Source organism: Anomaloglossus baeobatrachus, chromosome 6 (genome assembly GCF_048569485.1).
Source record: "Anomaloglossus baeobatrachus isolate aAnoBae1 chromosome 6, aAnoBae1.hap1, whole genome shotgun sequence".
In the NCBI taxonomy this organism is placed as follows: Eukaryota; Metazoa; Chordata; class Amphibia; order Anura; family Aromobatidae; genus Anomaloglossus; species Anomaloglossus baeobatrachus.
In genome coordinates, this window is record NC_134358.1 from 410,835,310 (window position 1) to 410,847,380 (window position 12,071).

The following is a 12,071-nucleotide window of genomic DNA, read 5'->3' on the forward strand; positions in this document are numbered from 1 at the left end:
GAACCAGTCCGCTTCAGCTTTAATTATATTATCGTGGGTTCCTGTAATTCTGACCTCATCACTTTCATAGAAAATGATATGTATATTTTACATCTATTGGAACTCTCACAATAATCAGGGTTCATCATTACATATCTCTGCTTCTTACATTAAACTTGCCTGTCAACATATCATTCTCAATCTTTGCTGTTTCTATTGATATAAATGCAAAATCCAAGACAAGCAGCTTTAAAATATAACTCCCCAATTAAATGTTCACCTTTCACCAGTTTGAGCATGTGAACCTGGCCACATGAAATAGTGGCTGCAAAGCTGAGTAAAACGTTTCTATTTTATTTTATTTCTCCTCTGTATTGCTGAGATATTAGCTTAAAAAGTTTAGGTTATAATATATGTTATAGTTCAGCTGAGCATTACCAAAAATTTGTCTATGAGGCCTTTATTTCTTCCCCTGCATGAGAATGACCAATCAGAAGTGGGCAGAGCCATGCAAGGGAGAAAAGAACACGCCCTTCTGTCCTCACTGATTTCTGCAGCTACTATGTAAGGAATTACAGCAAAGCTAAGTTATATATTATTGCAAACACTACTAGACCTCATCTCATGGCAGTCAGTGTGAGGTGAGGTAACTGACAAAATTGTGAGATTAGATATGGAAGTACTTGTTATGATACATAACTCTGTAGTTATTGTGTACAAACACAGAAGAGTTCAGTTATGCGTCATTACATACATGTAAAGCATCAGCAGGGGGAGCTGGAGCACAGGGAAGTGCAGGGGCCATAAAGCATCCACTAGGTGAAGTGCTCACCCAGTGGATGAAAGGTGATAGTCGTACGAGCCGGGGTCCATGCCAGGAGATAACGTGATACCAAGGGTTGAATGGAGACTGGGTCATGGGAAGCCGGGTCAGAAGCCGAGAGAGAGTGTCAAGGACCAGAGGGGCAGGGAAAACAGAGTAAGTGAGGAGACGTGGTCGGGAACTAGGAGAACAAATAAGTAGGGGAAACACAGGGAGAGGAGCGACGGAGAGGGAGCTGGAGAAAGTAGGACGGGAGTCGGGGGGATGACTGCAATCAGGGAAATGGGAGAACAGGGAGGACGGACACAGTCAGGAGAACGGAAGACAGGGAGGATGGAAACAGTCAGGAGGATGGGAGAACAAGGAGAACGGACAGGATTAGGTATTCACAGGGACCAGCGATCACGCTGTGGAGCAGAGTTATAACTGGCGAGATCACCCCTAGGTAAGGCACCGTGATCCTGGAAACGAGGCACGAGAGAAATCTCCTCCCACAGGCCAAGCCTCGGGGAAAGCCAACAGCCCTGCAGCCGCAGGGTCAAATAGGGTGTGGCAAAACATTCCTAGATTTCATCTCACACTGCTGTCAGCTCTCAGCCTCCCCCAACAATGCCTGCGGTGAGATGAGATCTGCAAAGATTTGCAATGAAACATAACTCAGTACCTGCAGAGATCATTGAGTTCTTTTTCCCCTTACATGACGCTGTCCGCTTATGATCAGTCCACCTAATGAAAGCAAAGAAGTGCATGCCCATGGATTGATCTTTCATTCTCAATTTAAAAGTATAATCTGTATTAAGCGAAGACAGATTTTCCCATTACTGAGATAGGAGATGGCAGTTGGTGCTTTTACAATTCTATGTAGAGGAGATTAGGAGGAGTTAGAGGCAGACACAGACATTTTGCTGAAAACTCCACTGAAAAGAAAGGTACAGTTCTACTTGGAACTTCATAAGCACCAACTGTCATCTCAGTAATGGAAAATCTGTATTCACGGAGACAGATTTTACTCGTGAATTGAGAATTTTGAGACTGAATGATCAGTTCCGGATCTTATTACAAAGTTTCTTATTTTCACATGTATTACTCATTTATGAAGACTAATTAAACAATTGTTTCTCTTTAACCCCATAGCGACGGCCTAACGTCTCAAGACGTCAGAAAAACAGGGTACTTATTCTGTTCCGACGTCTTGAGACGTCAGGCCGGAAAAAGCTTGTAGTGCCCCCCAGTGACGAAAAATCTCGGGGGTTTCAGCTACCGGAGGTAGCTGAGACCCCCAAGATTATGAATCGGGGTGTTTTTTTTGGACCCCGTTAATGCGATCGCCGGTATATACCGTACACCGGCGACAACATTAAAAAAAAAAAAATGGCCGGTAAAATTGATTTATTTCTCATCTGACGTGATCAAACATGTCAGATGAGAAATAAATATAATCCTCTAGTGCCCCCAAAGCCCCCGGTACCGGAGAGTCCCCCCACCACCCCTACCCCCCCTCCGGAAAATCCAAGATGGCGCCGACGCGCGCTGAAAACTGCCGCCGCCGCCGGCTCTGCATTCATTTCCCTCCGATCTGAAATGATCAAACATTTCAGATCGGAGGGAAATGTCCTCCCCCTGACCTCTCCTCCGGTACACCGGAGATCTCTGGTCCCCGGAGCCCCCTCCGGTTCTCCAGAGCCGCCTCCCCCCTCCCCCCTCTCCCCTCCGGAGCGTGGAAAATGGCGGCCGCATTCATCCTACTCTTTCTGCCGCATGTGACACGTCACATGCGACAGAAAGGTGCCCCCAAGTCCCCCCGTCACCCCCCGTCACCCCCCCCAGCCCCCGGCCATACGTTACCTGGCTGCTGGTGCTCCGGCCCCGCGATCACGCCGCCTCCTTCTTCTTCTTCAATGCTGGCGGCGCATGCGCAGACAGCGGCTGTCAGCTGGATCCCTGCAAGCAGGGACGCTGACGTCGCTGCTGCAGTAGGCTGCTCCACTGTGGACCGGGGGAGGGTGAGTGCAGTAATCTGCAGACACACTCCTCACATGGAGAGCCTGCTGTTCTAGAAAATGGGGGGTACGTTCTGTGAGCGTGCCCCTCATATTCTAGAATGAGGTTACTGCAGGTCACTCTGCCCTAGGTTGGACCGGGGCAGTGTGAGTGCAGTATTCTCAGATTACTGCACCCACACTGCTCATGGAGAGCTTGCTCTTCCAGAAAATGGGGGATACGTTCCCTGAACGTGCCCCCCATATTCTAGAAGATCCAGAGACGGCGTGGGACCTCAAAAATGGATTACAGCGACCGAAATTTATTTATTTACAATAAATTGGTAAAAGAGGAATGTTTCGGGGAGTTTTTTTTCAAATAAATTTTTTTTTTGTCTTTATTTTTTTCTATTTCTTGACTGGGTTAGTGATGTCGGCTATCTGTTCAGATGCCGTGACATCACTAACCCCAGGGCTTGATGCCAGGTGACATTACAGCTGGTATCAACCCCATATATTACCCCGTCTGCCACCGCACCAGGGCGCGGGATGAGCTGGAGCGAAGCGCCAGGATTGGCGCATCTAATGGATGCGCCACTTCTGGGGCGGCTGCGGCCTGCTATTTTTAGGCTGGGAAGAGTCCAATAACCATGGCTCTTCCCACCCTGAGAATACCAGACCCCAGCTGTCTGCTTCACCTTGGCTGGTGATCTAATTTGGGGGCGACCCCACTTTTTGTTTTTTTTTTAAAAAACGCCTGGGGAGCCCTCCAAATTGATCACCAGCCAAGGTGAAGCTGTCAGCTGTGGTTTGCAGGCTACAGCTGTCTGCTTTACCCTAGCTGGCTATCAAAAATAGGGGGGACCCCACGTCGTTTATTTTAATTATTAATTTTTTGGGGGGCTAAATACAAGGCTAGTGTTACGATTGCTGCGAGCACTGGAGACTAAGTCCAGATTTCTTGCTACTGCACATGTGCGAGCGCTGGAGACTAAGTCCAGATTTCTTGCTACTGCACATGTGCGAGCGCCGGAGACTAAGTCCAATCTTGGAGCCATTGCACATGTGCGGGTGACATCATCGCTGACACGAGGTCACATGTCTCTGACACCTTCTATGCCGATTGGTCGCTGGTCATGTGCTTGTGACGTCTTGCTCGGTGATAGGCCAGCATGACGTCACTCCTGTCGTTCTGGCAGCGGATTGGCTCTGGTGTCCTCCATCTTGGATGAGGCACAGAGTCTATATAAGACCCTGACACACGCCGCATGGTGCTCAGTCCTCTTGGTTCATGCATATGAGTAGACGCTCTGTGCGCGTTCCTCTAGGCATTCCTCTGTCTATGCTAGGTGAGCGCTACCGGCAGGGTAGCGTTCTTATACCTTACAGCTTCGGCTGCTGTCCGTATCCTTACCTCTTAGGGGAGCGGACATAGGCAGGTGCCTGAGGCACATGGTCTGGCTGGGCCTTGTGATTCTACTCGTAGGTGGACGTTGCCACTAGGGTAACGTTCCTTATACTGCGTCTGGCAGTTGTTCGTATCCTCGCACACTAGGGGAGCGAACAGAGGTAGGAGCTTTGTGCGGCTTACGCTGCTGTTCGTCTCTTTTGCACCACTAGAAGAGCGGACCTAGGCAGGTGCCATATCTAGTGGTTCGTGTCCTCGCACACTAGTGGAGCGAACGCAGGTAGGAGCTTTGTGCGGCTTAGGCTGCTGTTCGTCTCTTTTGCACCACTAGAAGAGCGGACCTAGGTAGGTGCCATTTCGCACACATTGCCTTTGTCTCTGTGATTATTAACAGAGATCATTTCACACACCCTCCAACTAAGGGAGGAATTGCTTTACTTACTTATTATATCCTTCTGTGAGTTAACAGAGGTATTGCACTCTGCCATAGTCTGCAGCAAAGTCTTTGCACGGTGGACCCTGACTGTCTGATACTCCTTTCGGTTATTATCAGACAGCCCCCCGTAACATTAGGACTGAGCCAAGGGTCTGGCAGTTATGGCAGAATATCAGCAGTTACACCGTTACATACAAGTACTTGAGTCACGTCTCAAGAGTATAGAGGATAAACCTCAGACCATGGTGACATCTGCACATGATCCTCGACTTGCTCTGCCAAACAGATATTCTGGCGATGCCAGATCATGTCGTGGTTTCATTAGTCAGTGTCAGATACACCTTGAGGTCAACTCTTCTCGCTTCTCTACGGAGAGGTCCAGAGTAGGCTTTATCATCTCCTTACTTCAGGACAAAGCCTTAGAATGGGCGACTCCCCTATGGGAGCGCTCTGATGTGGTTACTCTGAGACATCAAGACTTTCTTGATGCTCTTAAGGCGGTGTTCATGGGTCCGCAGGTTACCCATGATGCGGCCCTGAGACTGTTAGATCTATCTCAGGGTTCGTTATCCACTAGTTCTTATGCCATTGCTTTTAGAACTCTGGTGGCAGAACTAGATTGGCCAGAGAAGGTGTTGATTCCTATCTTCTGGAGAGGGTTGGCAGGCTATGTCAAGGATGCCCTTGCTACTCGTGAGGTCCCTGCTTCTCTGGAGGACTTGATCACAGTAGCAACGAGGATCGATGTACGCCATAAGGAACGTAGACTCGAGGTCTCTTCCTCACGCCCTAAGCATCGGGCTATTCCAGTTGTTGAGGGTCCACTACCATCTTCCTCAGCATCTGAAACATCTCCCACTCCTATGGAGTTATGTTATACGTTCTCCAGACTACGCAAGTCTGGTCCTTCTATATGTTACGTATGTCGTCAGGCTGGGCACTATGCCAACAAGTGTCCTAGTCGTCAGGGAAACTCCCTGGCCTAGTAACCATTAGAGGGGGGTTACTAGAGACGTCTTCTGCACCCTCTAAGTGTTGTATCCCAGGTCAGCTCTCGTTATCTGAGAATACATGGCCTATTATGGCTTTTGTGGATTCCGGAGCTGACGGGACTTTTGTGTCCTCAGGATTTGTAAAGGGACACAATATTCCCTCTATCATGTTAGAGGCGCCTATTCCTGTCCGTGTTGTTAATGGAACTATGTTGTCTGACTCCATTACATTGAGGACAGTTCCCTTGCGCCTTTCCCTGTCTCAGGGTCACATAGAGGAGATTTCTTTTCTTGTTTTGCCTGAGGGTATAGACGACATCCTTCTGGGTCTTCCATGGCTTCGGACTCATGCTCCTCACATTGACTGGGAGTCTGACAGCATTATTAGTTGGGGTTCGAAATGTCAGTCCCGATGTCTTCCCTTACCACCTAAGGTCGTTGCGGTTGCATCAACTGATCTCTCTCCCATACCTACACCCTATTTGGATTTCGCTGACGTGTTCTCCAAACAGGGTGCTGAGGTTCTTCCACCCCATAGGCCGTATGACTGTGCCATAGACCTTATCCCAGGTTCGGTTCCACCTAAAGGCAGGGTTTACCCCCTGTCGATACCTGAGTCGGAGGCCATGTCGACCTATATAAGAGAGAGTTTAGAGAAGGGGTTCATTCGTAAGTCTGTCTCTCCCGCGGGAGCTGGGTTTTTCTTTGTTCGAAAGAAAGAGGGTGATTTGCGTCCCTGCATAGATTACAGGGGTCTCAACGCAATCACAATAAAGAACAAATACCCATTACCTTTAATTTCTGAACTGTTTGACAGACTGAGGGGAGCTCAGGTTTTTACGAAGTTGGATCTGCGGGGTGCATATAACTTGGTACGAATTCGAAAGGGTGACGAATGGAAGACCGCTTTTAACACCCGAGACGGTCACTATGAATACCTCGTCATGCCTTTTGGGTTATGTAATGCACCCGCAGTATTTCAGGACTTCGTAAACGATGTGTTCAGGGATTTACTGTTATCCTCAGTAGTGGTGTATCTGGACGACATCCTGATTTTTTCTCCTGATCTGGAGACTCATCGTCAGGATGTCGTTCGTGTCCTTTCCCGTTTAAGGGAGCACTCATTTTTTGCTAAACTCGAGAAATGTGTATTCGAGCAGTCCTCATTGCCTTTTTTGGGTTACATTATCTCACAAGAGGGTCTGGCTATGGATCCTGCGAAGCTCTCTGCTGTCCTGCAATGGTCCGAACCTCATTCCTTGAAGGCGGTGCAACGCTTCTTAGGATTCATAAATTATTACAGGCAGTTCATACCCCATTTTTCTACTTTGGTGGCCCCTTTGGTGGTCTTGACTAAGAAAGGTGCTAATCCCAAAGCCTGGTCTACTGAGACATCTCAGGCTTTTGAGGCAGTAAAAAGACACTTTTCAACTGCTCCCGTTCTTCAAAGACCCGATGAGAATAAGCCCTTCCTCTTAGAGGTTGATGCCTCTTCAGTGGGTGCTGGTGCGGTCTTGTATCAAAAGAACGGTGCAGGTAGAAAAAGGCCGTGTTTCTTCTTTGCTAAAACCTTTTCACCGGCAGAGAGAAACTATACCATTGGGGATAGGGAACTGCTCGCCTTAAGATTAGCCTTGGAGGAGTGGCGTCACTTGCTGGAAGGAGCGAAACATCCTTTCCAGGTCTATACAGACCATAAGAATCTGACGTACTTACAAACCGCTCAGCGTCTGAATCCTCGCCAAGCCCGCTGGTCCTTGTTTTTCTCCCGCTTTCACTTCTCCATCAACTATCTGTCTGGGAGTAAGAATAACAAGGCAGACGCCCTGTCTCGCTCTATGCTTTCTACCCAGGAAGAGATTGACGAACCTCGTCTTATCCTTCCCTCCAGGGTTTTTCATACGCTCTCCCCTGTGACGTTAGACCAAATCCCACCGGGCAAGACCTTTGTTCCGCCTGATCGACAGAATGATATACTGTCATGGGCCCACACCTCAAAGGTGGGTGGGCATTTTGGTATTAGGCGGACACGAGAGTTACTGGAGAGGTGGTATTGGTGGCCACACTTAGCCAGCCACGTCAAGAGATATGTCGGTTCCTGCTACTCGTGTGCTCGCAACCGTCCATTACGGCAGAGACCGGCTGGGCTCTTGCATCCTTTACCAGTGCCAGATAGACCATGGGAGGTGGTAGGCATGGACTTTGTGGGTGATCTTCCATGTTCACAGGGACATAGATTTGTGTGGGTCATTACGGACCATTTCTCCCGGATGGTTCATCTCGTACCGTTATCGAGAATCCCATCTTCCAGGGTACTAGCCAAACTATTCCTCAAGCATGTCTTTAGGCTTCACGGGATGCCAGATCGTATCATTTGTGATAGAGGCCCGCAATTTACTTCCCGTTTCTGGCGAGATCTTTGTAGCCTTCTGCAAATTGAGTTGAATCTCTCTTCGGCATACCATCCGGAGACTAATGGTTTGGTTGAACGTACCAATCAATCTATGATTATATACCTTCGACACTTTGTTGCTGAGAACCACGATAACTGGTCCTCCATCCTACCCTGGGCAGAATTTGCCCTTAACAATTCGCTGGCTGAGGCCACTGGGCAGACACCGTTCGTACTCAATAATGGGCAACACCCTAGGGTACCGGTACCGTTTCCCGCTGCTGCACCTCCTCCTCTTGTGGCCGACTGGGCAACTAATGCCAGAGAGGTTTGGGATCGGACTCAAGAGTCGATCCAAGCAGCTAAGGACCGTATGAAGACGGTGTCCGATCGGTTTCGTCGCCCGGCTCCTGTCTTTTCTCCAGGGGACTTTGTGTGGCTCTCTGCAAAACACGTGAGACTTAGAGTGAGCTCTGTCAAATTTGCTCCTCGCTTCCTGGGTCCTTATGAGGTTCTTCGACAGGTAAATCCTGTAGTCTATCAATTGAAGTTACCTGTCCATCTTAGGATTCATGACAAATTCCATGTCTCACTGCTAAAGCCGGCTATTTTACCTCACGCTCGTGAAGTGCACTCTCCTGCCTCTGATTCCTCTCGCTCTAGCTATGAGGTACGAGCCATAGTTGGTTCTAAGATGGTTAGAGGGCGCAGGTTCTTCTTGATAGATTGGGAGGGCTATGGCCCGGAACATCGCTCTTGGGAGCCTGAGGAGGCTGTCCATGCTCCCGACTTAGTTGCCGATTACCTGCGTCGCCGGGAGGGGGGCCCTTGAGGGGGAGGTACTGTTACGATTGCTGCGAGCACTGGAGACTAAGTCCAGATTTCTTGCTACTGCACATGTGCGAGCGCTGGAGACTAAGTCCAGATTTCTTGCTACTGCACATGTGCGAGCGCCGGAGACTAAGTCCAATCTTGGAGCCATTGCACATGTGCGGGTGACATCATCGCTGACACGAGGTCACATGTCTCTGACACCTTCTATGCCGATTGGTCGCTGGTCATGTGCTTGTGACGTCTTGCTCGGTGATAGGCCAGCATGACGTCACTCCTGTCGTTCTGGCAGCGGATTGGCTCTGGTGTCCTCCATCTTGGATGAGGCACAGAGTCTATATAAGACCCTGACACACGCCGCATGGTGCTCAGTCCTCTTGGTTCATGCATATGAGTAGACGCTCTGTGCGCGTTCCTCTAGGCATTCCTCTGTCTATGCTAGGTGAGCGCTACCGGCAGGGTAGCGTTCTTATACCTTACAGCTTCGGCTGCTGTCCGTATCCTTACCTCTTAGGGGAGCGGACATAGGCAGGTGCCTGAGGCACATGGTCTGGCTGGGCCTTGTGATTCTACTCGTAGGTGGACGTTGCCACTAGGGTAACGTTCCTTATACTGCGTCTGGCAGTTGTTCGTATCCTCGCACACTAGGGGAGCGAACAGAGGTAGGAGCTTTGTGCGGCTTACGCTGCTGTTCGTCTCTTTTGCACCACTAGAAGAGCGGACCTAGGCAGGTGCCATATCTAGTGGTTCGTGTCCTCGCACACTAGTGGAGCGAACGCAGGTAGGAGCTTTGTGCGGCTTAGGCTGCTGTTCGTCTCTTTTGCACCACTAGAAGAGCGGACCTAGGTAGGTGCCATTTCGCACACATTGCCTTTGTCTCTGTGATTATTAACAGAGATCATTTCACACACCCTCCAACTAAGGGAGGAATTGCTTTACTTACTTATTATATCCTTCTGTGAGTTAACAGAGGTATTGCACTCTGCCATAGTCTGCAGCAAAGTCTTTGCACGGTGGACCCTGACTGTCTGATACTCCTTTCGGTTATTATCAGACAGCCCCCCGTAACAGCTAGGCACCCTTTAGTGCCACATGAAAGGCACTAAAGGGCGCCAGCTTAGAATATGCAGGGGGTGGGACGTTATATTTGTTTGACATCTATCCATTCATCCATTGTAGCATTTTAGGCTGTGCGCCCACAATCGGGATTTGCAGCGTTTTGGGCGCAGAGTGTTTTCCCTGCGTCCATAACGCTGCATTGTGCAGTAGAAGCACAGTGGAAGGATTTTTAGAAATCCCATGCCCAATGTGCTTGCCCAATGTACTTCTCTTCTCCGCAGCATAAACCGACCTGTGGCGGCAGCTTCCCGAGCCTCAGCATGTCAATTTATGCTGCGGAGATGAGTGTTCTCTGCAGGTAGCATAGAGCTCCACAGCGGCCTGAACCCAAATCGTGGGCATGGGCAGCTGCGTTCTCCCGTGGACAACACTCACATCTCTGCAGGAAGGTTGACACTGTGTACTAGACGCCGTGTCGCTGGATCATGGCCACATAGCCTAAAAGTGAGACATTTGTTGCTACAGCAACATTTTTGTGAAGTACCTGTGGATTCAAAATGCTACTATACTCCTGAATAAAATCCAGTTTCCAAAATGGAGTCACTTGTGGGGGGTTTCTAATGTATAGGTACCCAAGGGGCCCTGCAAATGTGACATGGTGCCCACAATTTATCTCAACTTTTCCAGAATTCAAATGGTGCTCCTTCCATTCCAAGCCCTCCCATTTATCCAAACAGAGGTTTTTGGCCACATGTGGGGTATCCCTGTGCTCATAAGACATTGGATAACAACCTGTTGGGTCCACGGTTTGTTGTTGTCTCTTGAAAAAGTGAGAAATTTGATGCTGAAGCAACATTTTTGTGAAAAAAATGAAAATTTTCAATATGGCAACCTAAGCTTATCAAAATCTGTGAAGTATTCGTGGATTCAAACTGCTCACTATACACCTAGATAAAAGCCTTGAGGTGTCTTGTTTCCAGAATGGAGTCACTTGTGGGGGACAGCCACTGTTTAGGCACCTCAGGGGCTCTCCAAATGCAACCTGGCGTCCGCTATTGATTCCAGCCAATTTTGCAGTCAAATGGCCCTCCTTCCCTTCCGAGCCCTGCCATGCGCCCAAACAGTTGATTTCCACCACATATAAGGTATCGCCAAACTCAGGAGAAATTGCACAATAAATGTTTTTTCCTTTTACTCTTGTAAAAAAAAAAGCTACCTGGTTGAAATAACAATTTTGTGGTAAAATTTTATTTTTTTTTTTTCATGGCTCAACGTTATAAAATTCTGTGAAGCACCTGGGGGTTCAGGGTACTCACCAAACATCTAGATAAATTCCTCGAGGGGCCTAGTTTCCAAAATGGGGTCACTTGTGCGGGGTTTCTGCTGTTTAGGTACCTTAGGGGTCCTCCAAATGTGACATGGTGCCCGCAATCTTTTTCAGCCAAATTTCCTTTCCAAAATTCAAATATTGCTCCTTTCGTTCCAAGCCCTCCCATTTGTCCAAACAAAGGTTTCAGACCACATGTGAGGTATCACCGCGCTCATAAAAAAGTGGTTAACAAACCTTGAGGTCAAATTTTTGGAATTACCTCTTGAAAAAATGAGAAAATTGATGCTAAAGCAACATTTTTGAGAAAATTATTAAAATTTTCAATATGACAACGTAACGTTAACAAAATCTGTGAAGTACCTGTGGATCTAAAATGCTCACTATACCCCTAGATAGAATCCTTGAGGGGTCTAGTTTCCAAAATGGTGTCACTTGTGAGGGATTTCTTCTGTTTAGGTACCTTAGCGGACCTGTAAATGCAACATGGTGCCCGCAATCTATTTCAGCCAAATTTGCTTTCCAAAATTCAAATATTGCTCCTTCTGTTCCGAGCCCTCCCATTTGTCCAAACAGAGGTTTCTGATCACATGTGGGGTATCGGCGTGCTCATAAGAAAGTGGGGAACAAGTTTTGGGGTCCATTTTGTTGTGTTATTTCTTCTAAAAGTGAATAAATTTGGGTTAGAGCAACATTTTTAGGTAAAATTTAATTTTTGCTTTTTTTCATTCCACATTGCTTTTGTTCATGTGAAGCACCTGAAGGGTTAATAAACTTCTTGAACGTGGTTTTGAGTACTTTGGGGGGTGCAGTTTTTAGAATGGTGTCACTTTTGGGTATTTTCT

At 48.1% G+C, this 12,071-nt stretch overlaps 1 protein-coding gene across 6 annotated transcripts in view; it reads right to left on the reverse strand.

Moving 5' to 3' along the window:
- The window catches only part of GLI3 (GLI family zinc finger 3), a 326,969-nt gene that overhangs the window by 12,236 nt on the left and 302,662 nt on the right, over positions 1–12,071 (reverse strand). The window lies entirely within an intron of this gene.